This window comes from Canis lupus, chromosome 18 (genome assembly GCF_048164855.1).
Source record: "Canis lupus baileyi chromosome 18, mCanLup2.hap1, whole genome shotgun sequence".
Classification (NCBI taxonomy): domain Eukaryota; kingdom Metazoa; phylum Chordata; class Mammalia; order Carnivora; family Canidae; genus Canis; species Canis lupus.
This window is the reverse complement of record NC_132855.1, coordinates 41,296,914-41,313,965: the sequence shown is the minus strand read 5'-3', so window position 1 is coordinate 41,313,965 and position 17,052 is coordinate 41,296,914. Positions and strand designations below refer to the sequence as shown.

The 17,052-nt window shown below is 35.8% G+C and overlaps 2 long non-coding RNA genes across 2 annotated transcripts in view; one reads left to right on the top strand and one right to left on the bottom strand.

Moving 5' to 3' along the window:
• The window catches only part of LOC140609048 (uncharacterized), a 69,470-nt gene that overhangs the window by 2,519 nt on the left and 49,899 nt on the right, over positions 1-17,052 (bottom strand). The window lies entirely within an intron of this gene.
• LOC140609047 (uncharacterized) overlaps positions 1-17,052 on the top strand; it is a 125,992-nt gene that overhangs the window by 75,343 nt on the left and 33,597 nt on the right. The window lies entirely within an intron of this gene.

Below are 17,052 nucleotides of genomic sequence, written 5' to 3'. Positions count from 1 at the left end.
AACACTCTCAACAGAATCTGGAGAGAATTTGTAGTCAAGCTCATTACTATATGGAAGGCAAAATGAATAAATACTCACATCTGTTATAAAGAAACACCATGAATAGCCTTATCTCTGATTTTTGCCACTAAATAAGAAGGTTGCATATGAAAATAAACTCGGTCCGCCTTGGCTCAGGTCATGATCCCAGAGCCCTCCGTGGAGCTCCCTGCTCAGCGGGGAGTCTGCTTCTCCTTGTCCCCCTGCCCCTCCCTCATGTTCATTCTCTCACTCTCTCTCTCTCTCTCTCAATATAAATTTAAAAAAAAATAGAAACTTTCATGGGTGCTTAGGTGGCTCAGTGCACTAACCATCTGACTCTTGATTTCGGTGCAGGTTGAGATCTTGAGATCTCAGGGTCCTGAGATGGAGTCCCCAGTCGGGGCCCGCACCGTGCTTAAGATTCTCTCTCCCTCTGCTTTTGCCCAACCCCCTCCCTCTCTATAACAATAAATAAAAAATAAATAAGCTTTTGTATTTCATGGCTATATGGATTTTGCGATTGTAGTTAACGGAGTTTGTGTCTATAGTTAAATGTATGTATTAAACTGTTCACATGTGGTTAATCCTTTCCACATTTTGTTTAAGAAGACTTTCCTACCCTGAAATCATAAAGATATACTTTTAAATCTTTTTCTCTTAATTGTAAAATTTTACCTTTCTTAATATATTTAATTCATCTGGAAATAATTTTTGTGTATGTTACAAGAGAGTATTCTAATTTCTTCTTTTTCCTCCCTCTATAGATAAATAATTATCACTGAACACTTATAAGACACCAGCTCACTTATGTATCTTATTTCCATATATAAGATCTATTTCTAGGCTGGCTATTTCACTGATCAATTTTTACCCTTGCACAAATACCACACTCTTTTAATTAGCTTAGCTTAATAGATCTGGTAGCTGGTAGGGCAATTCTCTTAACCTTATTCTTATTCATCGGGAGTATCCTGACTCTTCTTGACCCCTTGATCTTCTATTCAAATATTATCATAAGCTAGTCAGGTTCCTCAAAAACCCCTTTTGGGAGTTTGATTGGATTTGCCCTGAAACTCTCATTTAATTTAGAGAAAATTGACATCTTAGCAATATTGATTCTTCCTAACCCTGATATGAGGATATCTCTGCATTTATTTATTTTTTTCATGTCTTTCAATCATGTTTTATAATTTTCTCCATACTAAAATTCCACCAACAATATAATTGTTGCACTTATGCCTGAGTACTTTATAATATTTTATATTGAAAATAGTTTCTTTTTTTAAAGTTGTTTTCTCTATTTGTTGCTGGTATTTAGAAATGCAATTGATTTTTTATTTGATCTCATATCTAGTAACTTTCCTAATTTTTCTTATTAATTATAATAAACTATATCTACCTTTGTTTAGCTTCTATATACAATTATTTATTTGTAGATAACAGTTTTGTTTCTTTCTTTCCAAAAGTTATATTTATTTCTCATTCTTAAATTTCACTGGCCAGAAACTCCAATGCAATGATAGGGGAAAAAAGGAGTAGTGATGGAAATCCTTGTATAGTTCCTAATTTTAAAAAGAGTATTTCCAAAATTCATCATTAGGAATGTTTGAATGCAGTTTTTGTAAATATTTATATTGCTAGGTTGGAAAGGGTGATAATCATGAATGGATGTTCAATTATATGGAATGATTTTCTGCTTCAACTGAGATGATCAAATGGTATTTGTCTAATCTGCAAATGTGGTGAAACATATTAATTGATTTTATAATGTTAAAACACCCTTATATTCCTCGGATAAGTTCAATTTGATAATGATATATTATCATTTTTATAAAAACCATTGGATTGGATTTGATAATACTGTGTTTTTCATTTTGGCATTAATGTTCACAAGTAAGATTGACCTATAATTTTCCTTTCACATACAGTCCTTATCTGCGTTTAGTAAAAGGATTATGCTTGTATTAGAAAATAAGTCTTGGAGAGTTTCCTTTTTGTTATCTGGAAGAATTTGTATAAGTTTAGAATTTCCTGTTTTCCTTAAAAATTTAAGGAATTCATTGATAGAATTGGACTTGCTATTTTCAGTATGGGAAGATTTTTAGCTACTGATCTGGATTTCTATTTCTTATTGAGTTAGTTTCCATAAGTGATAGTGTTCTATAAATCTATCTATTCCATGTATGTTTCAGTGAAATTTTTGATAAAAAAATATTACTCTTACTTGTAATCTCTTTGGCTTGAGAAATTCTACCAGACGTTCATCTATATTACTAGTCTTTTAAAATAACTAACTTTTTTCTTTGTTGATTCTCTTCATTATATCTGCTTTCTATTTCATTAATTTCTCTTAATTCATTATCTAATTTTTATGCTTTCTTTGGATTTATTTTGTTGATTTGTTTCTAAATCTTAAGTTTAATAATCAGCAAATTAATTTTCAGCCTTTCCTTTTTTTTCTATTTTTAGCACATATCACCTTCAAAATATTCAGTATTCTTTATTATGTGGTAGTTTTATTACTATTCTGCTCTAGGTATTTGTTACTTTCCAAAGAGATGATGATTGCAAACTTTATCCTTTAATGTATGATCTCCATCTTAAGAGTATGAGATCTAGATGATACTATTCTTTGAAATGCATAAGGGCCTCATATGTAAAGCTTCATGTGTAATGCAGAAGAATGTATATTCTCCAGTTACTGGCAATATGGTTCCATGAATGCCCATTAAATCAAGCTTGCTGTTGCTTTGTTCAAATGCTCCATATTGTTACATTTTTTCTTCTGCTTGTCCTAAAAATAACCAAAGATAAGAGGAATTTGTGGATTTGTAAATTTCCCTTGGAGTTCTGTCATATTCTGTTTTTATATGTCTTGGTGCTCTTTAGACAGATTCATTAAAAGTTTAAAACTGTTATATTTTTCTGGTAAATTGAACTCTTTACAGTGCTACAGGGATCTACTTTATCCTTAATAATGCTTCATGTTTTACTTTTTTGTAGTTCCATTTTAAAAAGGAATGATTTATTTTAGAGAGAAAGAGAGAGGGAAAGCAAGGGCAAGCAGAGGAGGGGCAGAGAAAGAAAGAGGGAAAGAATCTCAAACTCCCTGCAGAACATGGAGCTTGACATGGGGCTTAATCTCATGACCCTGAGACCATGACCTGAGATGAAATCAAGAGTTGGTTATATTACATTCACTGAATTGAGCAATAGAATATTACCAGTTCCCCAGAAGCCCCTTGGTATTCCTTATCAATCACTATCCCTCTGTACTCCCAAAAGTAATCATTCACAACTTCTTGTTTTATTTTGTTTAGCATGTTCCTGGTTATCTTTTTTTTTTTTCCATTTTTTTATGGTCAGTCTCTCCAGGTTCCTATGTTTCTCTTAAATTCAATCTGATAATCTCTTTTAACTGGTAGTAGTTAAATTGCTATAACTGGGAAATCATTACATTTTTATTTAAGATGTAAATAACTTGTGAATTTAATGTAATTACATGTATTGCTCTTTGTATCTGATTGTTGTTTATAAATATTTACGTTGTTACCTTCATATCATGGAAGAAGAATACTTGCCCATTCCATTGATTTTGTCATTGGCCATACAATATGATTTGGCAAATAGGATGTAGCTGATTTAATGCAGCATAGGACTGAATTATGCTTGTGTGTTTCTCTGTTGTAGCCATGAGGAAAACATCCCTAGGTTAGCCAGCAGGTTTTGGAGGAGGATGAGAGACATATGGAGCAGATCCAAACCATTTAGCTCAGGCACGCCTTGACTACCAATCCTCAATCCATCTAAAGACCCATGAGCATGGATGCTTATGCGTTAATTCACTGAGTTGTGGAATGATTTGTTAAGAAATTTGTGGCAATAGCTGAATGATAAAATTCTTAGTGTATGAGTTTTTGTTTCTATTTTGACTTTGTGCTTATTTGTCCCATTATCTTCTTTTCCTTTAGAGAATATGTCATAATTGAGATTCAGTTGGTTTGTTTATTTATTTTTCTCATTGTAATGCCTCCCTCTATTTGTTTGGAGGTTGTATGTTCCACTTCTGTTTTTTGATAAATATTTTTAAATTTTTATCATAAATATTAAAGTCTAAATTTAATATCTTATCCTTTCCAAAGAAACCAAACAAACAAGAGTTTCAGAATTAATTTGATTTCAATCACTTCTTCCTAACATACCATTGTTTTGTAGTAGGTTAGTTATATCTTTTTAACTCCCAAATTAGGTGTTATAAAAATTAATATTTTATACAGGTATTTTTATCTTGTTTTTCATCTTTTCTTTTAGATTTCTTTAAATAGCTCTTCTTTCTTTGCTCATTATTTTTTCTGCCAATTCAGGCCTTCATTTGTTCCCCTAAAATATAGCTTAATAAAAGGTGAAGATCCTTTAATGGTATATTCTATCAGTTTTTATTTATTTTAAATACTTTGATTTTACTCTGGTTTTTTTTTTTTTTTCAGATTTTATTTCTTCATTAGAGAGAGAGAGAGAGAGAGAGAGGGAGAGAAGAGCGCGTCAGTGGGAGGAAAAGGGGGAGAGAATCTGAAGCAAGAGAGCACAGAGCCGGGTAAGGGGCTCGATCCACAACTGCAAACCAAGAGTCAGACCTTTAACCCACAGCCACCCAGGCGTCCCTTACTCTTGAGTTTAAAACCTAGTTTTGGGCAGCCTGGGCGGCTCAGGGGTTTAGCGCCACCTTCAGCCCAGGGCGTGATCCTGGAGTCCCAGGATTGAGTCCCTCCTGGGGACTCTCTGCCTGTGCCTGTCCCTCTGCCTGTGCCATTCTCTCTCTCTCTCTCTCTCTCTCTCTGTGTGTGTGTGTGTCTCATGAATAAATGGGTAAAATATTTTAAAAAAATAAAAATAAAATAAAACCTAGTTTTGATAAGTCTTAATTTCTCCCTGCATATTGAAGATATACCCCTACTACCTTTTGGCATCTATTATTGCTATAAAAAAAAATCTGCTATAAATGTAATTGTTCCTCCTTTATGCATAATATGTATTCTCTTTCTGGCTATTATCAAGATTCTTTCTTTGCCATTAATATTCTACCATATTGCAAAAAATTTACATGCTATTTTTTATTTATCCTAGTTGGAATAAAATGAGATTACTGTGTTGGTAGATTTCTGTATTTTATCAAATGTGAAATTTTGTTAGCCATTATGTTTTTAACTATTTCTTCAATTTAGATACATCTTAGTTTTTTTCTTCTTCTAGTTTCCATAATTATGGAACTTTTAAATTCCACCTCCCTTTCTTTCTGTGATGCTTTTTGGAGTACTTATTTAGATTTATATTTTAGTTCAGTCTCCCTTAAGTGGCATTAACTCTGGTAAAGATATCCATTGAGCTCTTAATTTCACCATTTACATTTTTTATTTGGATGATTTTCAAATATGCCTGGCTATTTTTATATATTCTTGTTTCCTAATTTTTTATTCCATTTTTACTTTTAAAAATTTAGGGTTGCATATATACAATTGGCATATTTGCAAATTCTAATGTTTGAAGTCCTTGGGAACACATATCTGTTGTTTGCTGTCCTTCCAAATCTCTCATGGTGGCTAGTTTCTTTGGACATTTTTACTATGAACTTATTTTGTTGAATTTATTCTGTGGGAGTGCTAAGTGTCTAATATGGGCATACTTATATTCAGAGGAGATTTGTACTTATGTCTGCAGAGAGTCAAAAATTACTACTAAGCTAGGACACCTTATCCCGCTTCAAGGGCCCTAAATAATAAGACTCTCGGGTTCATCTCTTCTACTGCTACTTACCCAAGGCTTATTCTCATTCACAAAACTGATACCTACTTTTGCCTAGACAACCTTGAATTTCACCTCTGGGTTTTCCCCCCTCTTTTATATTTAGCTCACTGCTCTTTTGTTTTATTTTTTAACTGTCATTTTGTTTTGTTGATCTGGCATGGAGATTTCCCTTACTTCCTAAGAAGAGCAATAATCCATTAAAAATTCTGTTTGTCTAATTATTGCAGATCCTAAATATATACTTAATGGATAAGACTTCAAATGTCTAATGACCCACATTGTCCCAAAATACTTTCACTACATAACCCTGTTAAGGCTTTAAAACAATTTTCTTGAGTATGGTGCTGCATTATCACCAATATCAGATAAGAAAGTTAAGTCTCAAGTGAGTTATTACTCTAAGGACACAAAATGCTAAGAGTAAACATTTGTCAAGGCTGGTACTTTGGAGATAAAATAGAATTTTTGCATTGCAGGACTCTAACCCAAAGAAACTTACAATGTAATGTGACGTTATCAAATCAGTGTTTTGCTTTCAAATGAAACAAACTATTTTCCAGTTAATAATTAATAATATCCTTGATATTTAAAAAAAAATTTATACCTACTACTTTAAAAAATTAGTTTTAATTTTCCTAATTAAATTCCTCAAATATTGCAAAATTTGACCAAATGCATCAATAAGCATTAGGATTTAATGACAATTTAACTTTAAAAATTATTTTTAGCTATAACTTCATGGAGGCTGAGATAACAAAAAAGCTGACTTTTTTTTTTCTCCAAATAAGCCAATGCTCCACAGTAAGTGATTTTGAAGCCAAAGAGGGATTTCAATTTCTGTATGGAGTCTTAACCATAACTTCTCTGGGGAATTTTCCAAGTCTGCAAAATAATACTTTAGAATAAGCACTTGCAAATCCATAGCACTATTCATGTGAGCCTGAGCGTCATTAAGCCTTACATGACATATTCCATCTTGCAGACATTGATATAGAAACACAGAAGCATTAAGTGATTTTGGCAATGCCACAGAAGGTCAGCCAAAGCTGAGTCACTAGCAATATATTTCATAAGTATCTAAAATAAGAATCAGTTCCAGGGGATTCTCAGGCGTTAGAGACTCTGAAAATCTTAGGATGGTGGTTCTCAACATCACCCAGGAACCTTGATAGAAATGCACATTCTCAGGCCCTATCTCACACCTACTAAATCAGAAACTGAGGGCAGAGCCAAGCAGTCTGTATTTTGACAATCCTTTCAGGTCATTGTAGTACACCCTACATTTGAGAACTATTACTATAGACAAAAGCATGGACAAAAGGCATGATTTTCCTCTTCCTACTTCCCTGGACAAACTGCAGTAGCTTTCAGAAAGGAGATGAAAAGCAGTATTACATTGCAAAGTCCATAAATGCTCCCAGTATGGTTCTCTACAAAGATTCTTTGTAGGACTGGTCCTCAACCTTGATGTCAGGCTAAACTGGCCTGACATTATTTTAGAGGTAAGCAATATGTTACTAATGCTAAAATAATGACTTTTATAAATTATCTTCATGTAAATAGTAATGAGTTTAGGAATATCCTTATAGTAATGTCTCACTTAATCATGTATATTCTGATATACTTCTCTAAATTCAGAGAAATATGTAAAGTTACAGTGAGAGTGCTATCAACTTGTCCACATCTTTAGGGTGTCTTATCTATGTGACAGGTAATAGTGAGAAATCATTAATAAAGCATACGCTAACAGTTTTAGAGATTCAAGATTGTTAAGGTACCATAATTCTCAAAAATTCTGTACACATTCATAGAATTGTTTTACATAAATAAAATTACATATACTAAGCTAACAACCTCTCATTCTAATTTAGAGTAATTTGAGTGATCAGTACAAAGCAATAAGGAGTATGGAAGGAAACAAGCAAGTCATAACCTGGAAGAAGCCAAGTAATATTCTCTTTAGCATGGGGGATTGGGAGCAGATATAAAGAAATGAAAGACTGTGTCTTGTATACTTTTGCCTACAGCAATAGCTCTCAAGATTTAGGGTATACTAGAATGATCTGAAGGGCTTGTTTTCCTTTTATCTACCCCAGCCATACAGACTGCCCCAGAAAAAAATTATGTGACATACCAAATTTAGCTGCATTTTATAAATTGGACAGTATCATTTTAGAGGATCCAACTTTACAGGCAAATGTGGTCAAGGAAAAGAGTTGATGTTAACAAGGACTCTGAGAGAGCACCTGGGAAGCGCAGTTGGTTAAGTATCTGCCTTTTTTTTAATAATAAATTTATTTTTTATTGGTGTTCAATTTGCCAACTTACAGAATAACACCCAGTGCTCATCCCATCAAGTGCCTCCCTCAGTGCCCGTCACCCATTCACCCCCACCTCTTAAGTATCTGCCTTTAGCTCAGGTCATGATCACAAGGTCCTGGGATCAAGTTCCACATTGGGCTCCCTGCTCTGCCTCTCCCTCTACCCCTCCCCTTGCTTGTGATATCTCTCTCTCTCTCTCTCTCTCACTCTTTCTCTCTCTCAAAAAAAATAAATAAAGTCTTAAAACAAACAAACAACAAAGACTCCGAGAGAGTGAGTCAGGGATCTGGAGTACAGGAACCCACACATGAGCATAGGCTCACCCCCCAAGACATTACCTGAGGGTTTAAAGGTGGTTTAAGCTTAACTGTGCAAGAAAATTTGCAGTAAACTGGTCAGAGGTCAAATGCCAAAATAGTTAAAATCTAAGATGTCAATGTAAGAAGTAGAAAATTAGTTCAGACCAAGATCTGGGAAATAAGATTCTAGTGTAGGAATTGTAGAAGAGTAGGGAGATCAGCAGAGAGCTCTGAATGAAGAAGATAGGATTTTCTAGAAAGAAAAGGAAAGAAAAGACAGTGACGGTAAGTGAAAGGAATTAAGTTTTTGCTGTGTTCTCTCACATCTGATTCTCTGCTTCTCTTTATTCTTAAGTACAAAGATGGTTCCTATAATTCTTAACTTTTCCCAGGTTGTGCATTTGCTGTAGACAACACAGTCGAGAGCTAAGGTCAGGCTCCTGACTCCCAAAGTTTACGTGATAAGCAATAACGTCCAAATACAACAGAAATCTGCTTTGGGCTGTGAGTGAGCAATTGATTTTCATCTTACCCTACCACCATAAACAACTATAAAACTCATCACTTTTATTATATATCAGTCAGTGCATGAAATTAGCCCCATGCTAGCTTAAGCTTTCTGTCTTAGGGCAATTTCCTGGCCTCAGCACAGAATAGTGAAGCTGAATTGGAGAGCAGGAGTCTCACTGAGCTGAGGAAACAGAAATAGGAGTTCAGTGCTGCTGAGTTGGCTGAAAGTTACAGGGCAGGGTAGGAGGAAGCTTTGCTTAGGGCAAAAATAGCAAAAGGTTGCATGGGGCTTCTGCTTAGGTCGATGTCTAAGAACTAAGATGTCATACAAAGTGAGAAATATCAGGAAGCCAACCAGAAAATCACTGCAATCAGACTAAAAGCTGAGCAGAGATATTGATGGTCATGCATTTCTGGGAGATGTTGGAATTCTGGCCCAGCAAAAGTAAAATCTCGGTGAGCACCTCAGGCATTCACTTGGGGATTCAAAAATATCATGCCCTGATGAAAGGTCATACCCTAGGACAACACTAAGGACAGTACAGAAATGGACTCACCCTAACAAAACATTAAAAGACCAACCATGAGAGTATTAAGAAATTGTGCCAGTATTTTGGCTATCTATCACAACAAAATTCAACAGTCTCTAAACGGAGACTGATTCCTTACTGTATGAAATCTACAGTGTCCAGCATACAATAAAAATTACCAGACAAGTGAAGAAGTAGGAACTCTGACCTATAATCGAGAGTAAAAGTTGGTCAATAGAAAGGAAAATCAAAATGCCCTAGGTGTTAGAAATAGCAGACAAAGACTTTAAAAGATATATTTATAAATATGTCTAAGGACTTAGAGGGAAAAGAATGGAATGGAATGAGAATACAGATGCAGAATCTCAGGAGAAAAACATTTTTTAAAAGAAGAAATTCTAGAGTTAAAATGCACAATATATGAAATTAAAAAAAAAAACCTTACTGGTGTGCTTGCTAGCACTTGGACACAGCAGTATAAAAGATCAATGACCTTAAAGATAGATCAATAAAAATTATGTGCACTGTAGAACACAGAGGGAAAAGGTTGAAAGAATTAACAGATCATCTGTGACTTGTAGGACATACCAAGTATATTGATAGTCTTGATACCTGATAACCTTAGAGGAAAAGAATAAAAAGAATGGTATAGGGGAAAAAAAAGAAAAAATAATGCAAAAATTTCCCCAGGTCTGAGAAATATGTCAGCTTCAGGAAGATCAGCAATCTCTAAACAGGATAAATACAAAGAAAATCATTCTTAAGCATATTATAACCAAATTGCAGAAAAACAAAGACAAGACAAATTTAACAGAGAAATAAAGGATAAAGAGAAAGTGCCTTAGAAAAAGGAAGTGTGAGATTGACTAGGAAGATTTGGTGCACATATCAGAATTCCAGGAACTGTTGATAGGCTGAATACATATCTTATGTGTTTGCTTAGAGATTGAGATCCTCAATCTCTGGAGATCCTCATCTCTGGAGAGCAACCACAGACCAACCAGAAGTGAATCACCACACCGTATATGACCAAATATGACCATATATGGGCATATACATGCTGGGCACCTGAGCCCTCCAGATAGCAATGTGTACACCTGTGATGGTGGAGCTAGAGGGGGATTCAGATCCCTTGCTCATTACCATGAAAAAGCTCAAAGTCCAAAAGATCCCTGTCACCATTTGCCACTACCTGCCAGATGGGAGCTATGAAGACTGCAGGGTAGACAAGGTCATCATCACCAACTGAGCTGGAATCATCTTCCTGCCTGTGACTCATCCTGGTTTCTATTTTCACATTCTTTATACATGTAAATAATAAATTGTTCTACCTTTCACCCACAAAAAAAAAAAAAAATTGAGAGAAATTTTCAAAAGTCCCAGTGGTGAATTGATTTACAGGCTGATGTCTCCCATTATTGCTTTTTGTCTTTGTGCAATTGGATACAAATGTATTACAGGACTGGAAACAGGGTCTATATATACCAGCCTGAAAAGCAAGAAATGCTCCACAGCAATATTCTTAAATCATATCACACAAGATTAATAACTCTAGTCTCTTATCACTATGCCATGAGATACCAAGAACTCTCTAGGATAGGAATTTCAAAATTCTTTTTAAAGGGTTATCTTCACAGTTTTCCTCTTTGCTGATGGGCCTATAAATCAGATAAGGTATCTTGAGCTCTTGAGCTTGAAGAATACCCCCAAACAGTAAAAATAGGAAGCCAGAGACTTGATGTGGTGTTAATAAGGAAACCTGCTACTATAACTGCTGGTCATGGAATATGTCTTTGCCAATCAAGTCTTACGGTGTGGGATGGTCTTGCTATAGTTCATGATATTAATACTGATGCATAGTCCTATCAGAATACAGGAGTTCTTCAAGTTTTTATCTCATTTATTCAAGGATACCTCACTTAACTGACCTGGGAGCCAGCGTTTCTGCCTTGTGATTTGCTTCCACAAATTAAGACCACTTTAATATGGCCGCTTCTACACAGTGCCTGGTAAAGCACAAACACTGGTGCTTATGGTAGGGCCACACAAAACCTTACCATAGCCTGAGGCAAAAGGAAAAATGTGCACCCTTTCATACATTTATCAAAATATTTTTCCATATTTTGAACCAAGTGAGAAAAAATTAATAACATTTCTACAGACAAAAAACATGATGGCACATAAAGCCCTGGACTGCCTAATCTTTTTATACACTATTATAGACCCTCACCTGTGGGCTAAGTGGAGGTGACTGTTCTCTTTGCATAATAATATAAGGCTACAAAGCAAACAAACAACAACCCATCCTTAGTTAATTTTTTTTTTAAGATTTTGTTTATATATGCATGAGAGACACACACAGAGAGAGAGGCGGAGACATAGGCAGAGGGAGAAGCAAGCTCCATGCAGGGACCCCCATATGGGACTCAATCCTGGGACTCCAGGATCATGTCCTGGGCCAAAGGCAGGTGCAAAGCTAGCTGAGCCACCTAGGTGTCCTTAAAATTTTGATATTTTGTTCATATTGAATTTTCTGCATTTACTTTTGTCCACCTAGGTGTCCCTAAAATTTTGATATTTTGTTCATCTTGGATTTTCTGCATTTACTTTTGTCAAACCAAACACTGTGCACTGAATCAATCCTAAGGGAGCAGAATACAATACATTGGTTACCATTCCTGGGGAGAACTCCAGACTTCTGCCCATTGCATCTTGCCTTTGGAATTGCCAAGGAAAACAACACAGTGTAACACTGGAAGTAACAACGCTCTATCAGTTCCATCAGTCCTTCGTGGCTAGTAGCTAGCTTGTGTACCCTTCTCATACCATAGTAGCACCCCACCCCTTTCCCTGTAGAATTTTGGAATCTGGGGATGTCCCTAAGGCCACTGACATACATGTTTAAGAAGAACAAAGGAGCATACATCTGAAATATGAAAAGATATTTCCACACAAGTTGATAACCTTGGCACAGACTTTGTGGGCTCTTTATTTCTTAGTAAGGATGTATTCAAGGCCAAAGGCCCATTCTTATGTGATTGGATGAGGCTCAAAGACTGCATGCATGAGACTACCTTTCTTAACAATTTTGAGTTTTTAAAATATTATTTTAAAGTATTATTTATTTTGATTACTGTGTTTTGGCATCTGCTTAGAGTTTTCACTTGAAGAGAGTACCTCATTCACCTCACCTTGGACATTGTCCTAGAGATGAAGAGTCTACATTCATCCTTGCCTAACAACCAACTGTAGCCCATGATCCCGATGGTAGATGGAATAATGGACCCCTAAAGATGTGTACACCCTGATCCCCAGAACCTGTGAATACTTTAGACCGCAAAAAGGACTTTGCTGATATGATTAAGGTCAAGAAACTCAAGATGGGGAGATTATCCCAGATTATCCAGGTAAACCCAATCTAATCACAAAGCCTTTAAAACAGAACTCTTTGTAGCTGCAGAAACCCAGAAGTGGCAGTGTGAGAAGGATTCAATTTGTCATTACAGACTTTGAAGATGGAGGAAGGGTACAGTGAATCAAGGAGTCCTTGAGAAGCTGTAAAAGGCAAATGAATCTCCACAAAGGAATACAGTCCTTTGATCGTAGCCTTGATTTTTAGCCAGTAAGACCCATGTGGGACTCCTGACCTACAAAACTCTAAGATAATAAATTTGTGTTGTTTTAAACCACTGCATTTGTGGTAATTTGTTACAGCAGCAACAGAAAAGTTATGCAATATCTTCTTTCTCTATAATTGTCTATCTCTGCCACAAGGACCTCGGAGCACCTGGGTTTACTCCCAAGATTATAACTCATCATCCCCATTCTCTGAAAGAAGAAACTGGTATTGTGGTACCTTTTTAATCCCAGAAATATTTCTCTTGCAAATTTTACAAGCTCCTCCTCCAGAAACTTTCAAATTCCTCAAATCAACAGCTTCTCTCCAAGGAAAACAACAGTACAAAGATAATAAAAATATTCAGGTTCTAGAGATCCCTGATATAAAGTATTTTTTCTGTTTGAGAAATTCTCAAGATTTCTTGAAATGGAGAAATATGTCCTCCCAATTGCATTCCATTAAATTAATTACTTACATAGTTTTATAAAACATTAATTGAAATGTGGTGTTACAGAAGGCATATGTACAGTAGCAAGGAATGTGGGGCAGTAGGCATAGGATTCTAGTGTGGCTTTGCCCAGGTCACATTAATTTCCTGGGATAAGGTTTGCTTTTATGACTGAACCCCCGTATGAACACCCTGGTCTTTACCTTTGAAATCAAAATATAACCTTTCTTACAGACCCAGTTCAAGCCTTGACTCAGGGAAGGTCAACTTAGAAGACTGGCTTAGAAACACACCTGAAGTGGTCAGGCTTCAGTGGACTCAATATAGAATAGTTAGAGAAAGGAGAGGGGACAAAAGAACAAAGAGGGGCTGACACAGCAGGAGATGGGGTAGGAGGTAGGTGATATCATTAACAATTTAGAATATAGCTTACACGGTTCAGCTCTTCACAGGGCCTAAAATGTCTATATAAAAAGTGTGCTCAATCGGAGTTTGGCTCCTCAAATAAGCAGCGTTTTAACTTAAGGGAAAAAGAAATCTTTTAAATCCCGCCCCCCCCCAAAGTGATAAATTGCAATCTCTTATATTAAGCTTATTCATAAATAGTTCGATTCACTTGATTTTCACTAAGCTTTAAAATATGAAATGCATCCACAAAATCAATTTCCCATCTGTATTTCTAGGTAGGAAATGGAAAGAACAGAAATAGTTTTTACTAGAGGTCATTTTTTTTTTAAGAGGTTTAATAAACTTGGCCATAGAACAGTTTATTCTGTAAATTGTTGGGGGACTATTTTACATGATAACAGAAAATTGTATAATCTTGGCCTGATGCAAGAGATTAGCAGTTTGGTTCAAATTTGACCTGCACTTCCTAGTTTTGGAAGTGATTTTCAAATGTATACTTTCACATCCATATGCAAATAAATGTTAAATGTCATCAACAGCTTTTTAGTGATCTTAAGTATTCTTTCTTTTTTAGTTTAAGAACGGGGTCTAAAGATTTACCAAAGTCCTGAAAATTAACTAACTGATACTGAATCAACATCCCAGGGTTCTCTTCAACTCATGTGGCAATCTTTTCATTTCAATTCAATACCTAGAAGCCAAAATTATACTTATGTAAAATCCAGGAGTTCTGTGTTCAAAAACAAACAAACAAACAAAAAAAACCAAAACCAAAACTAAAACCAAAACAAACAAGCAAAAAAACCCAAGAGGCTCTCAGGTTAAAAATAAATTGATTGGCTATACTTTTTGTAGAGTTTGATTCTTCACATTCCCAGGAAAAGGAAGACAGGCACAGAGATCCCTTTGGAGTTTTTAGAGAATGTAGTTTCAAACCACCTTTGGCTGCAGAGAGCACTTGAGATCCCCAAGGCAATTGAGCACTGCCAAGAAAAATCTCTGTCCCCCACAAACTAATGAGCCCTCATTCCCAACTCAATAGCAAATGTAGTCATGTGGTCCTTTGCCTCTACTGGGAGAAAACAAGGATGGCCCGGGAAAAGTTGAATATCAGAAAAGAAACACTGTGGATCTTCATCATTCTAAGTCAAATTACCTAACTAACAACTTTCCCACATATTTAACAGAAAAACCATATTGATAAGGTATAAAATGAAAAATTTTTAAACTTGACACAATCTTACAAAAGATATTTTTACAAGAACACATATATATTCCTGTTGATGGGCATTTTTCACACTTATAACATTCCTCTCCCAAGTTTATTTGAAGAAACTGTGGGGTACAGAAGCATTTTTATTTATTTATTTATTTTTTCTCTTGATGAATCAACAAAATCAATATAAGCCTACAGTTATATTTATGTGCATATGTTGCATATAAAATGTTCAGGTATGTATGTTATATTGATTTTTTTTCTCTTTTAAAACCCTTATTCTGTTTCTGTTTAATACTTTCTCCTAACAAGACACCTAGAATCTGGGGTTCTACTAACTGGGCAACAGATGTGCACCAAAACACATATGGGGCAAATTTCCCTACATTTATTTATTTATTTGTTTGTTTATTTATTTATGATTTATGTATTTATTCAGGAGAGACACAGACTGAGAAAGAGAGGCAGAGACACAGGCAGAGGGAGAAGCAGGCTCCATGCAGGAAGCCCGATGTGGGACTCGATCCCGAGATCAGGACCTGAGCCAAAGGCAGGTGCGCAACCGCTGAGCCACCCAGGCGTCCCAAATTTCCCTACTTTTAGAATCACAGAAGCATGTAGCTTTGAGAAGAAAATGCGTTTTCTGGCCTAGGAAATTTTTTCCAGACCTTAAAGAAGAGAATGGATTTTTTTTTTTTTTTGGTCTTTTATTAGAAAAGTTTTAATATGTCTTCAGAATTTTTATTTATTTTTTAAAGATTTTATTTATTTATTCATGAGAGACAGAGATAGAGAAAGAGACAGAGAAAGACAGAGAGAGAGACAGAGGCAGAGACACAGGCAGAGGGAGAAGCAGGCTCCATGCAGGGAGCCTGACATGGGAATCAATCCCGGGTCTCCAGGATCAGGCCCTGGACTGAAGGCGGCGCTAAATCGCCGAGCCACCGGGGCTGCCCGAATTTTTAAAACTTATCATCATTTCTATGACAGTCCAATCATATAGAGAGATTCCATTATCCCTTTCCTTGGTTTAACAGAGATTTCTGTTCAGAAGAATGTAGTACTGAGAGAGATGGTCACCAACTTCAAAAGCTTTACACCTTTGATATGCAGATACAGTGATAGACATACATTCATTGTCTTTTCTGAAATGTATTGGTTATGTATTTATACAAATTATTGCATTTCTGGTGTTAAGTGATGTCAAGCAAAAATTGCACTGGACAAAGCTAAACAGGCCACGGAGAGTTTATTCAAGTTATTGTAATAGGGGAGAGAGATTGAACTCAATTCTACAGAAAGAAAAGTTGGGAGTTTGCTGAGAGTCAAGGTGAGCTAGTCGAAAGGTTCTAGAGGACATAGTGGAAGGTCGATCAGTTGGATTTGTGGACTGTGCTGAGCTTACAAATGTTTTCCTCTGTGATGAGGCCATCTGTGTTTGTTAGCCCATCAAGTTAAGCTCCTACTCCTTACTCCTCATCTGACACAGAGACTGGGAGACAAGGGTGCTATCTCCTTTGATGTTTACATTTCAAAGACATGATTCCCTGGTCCTTTAAGAAAGACACTTCTTGAGTTGTAAAACCAGCAAGAAGCTGGGAGAAAATTTACATCATTTCAAAGAAGTTGAGAAAGAATTTATAACTTTAGTTTTCTAAAGTAAATGCTCTAAGAAAAGGGAGACTATGGTCCTAGAGTCAGGAAGATTAAAGCTCCATCAAGCTGAGGGAACCTGTAACGCCATCTTGGTCCAGAACAAGAGAAGGGGAAATCTAACAATGAAAAAGTGACTTTTGAACAGTATCTTCAAATAAGAAAGGCACATAGTCTTCTGAGAAGGAAGGGGAAATGGTATGAAGCCCTGATGGGGCTCTGCC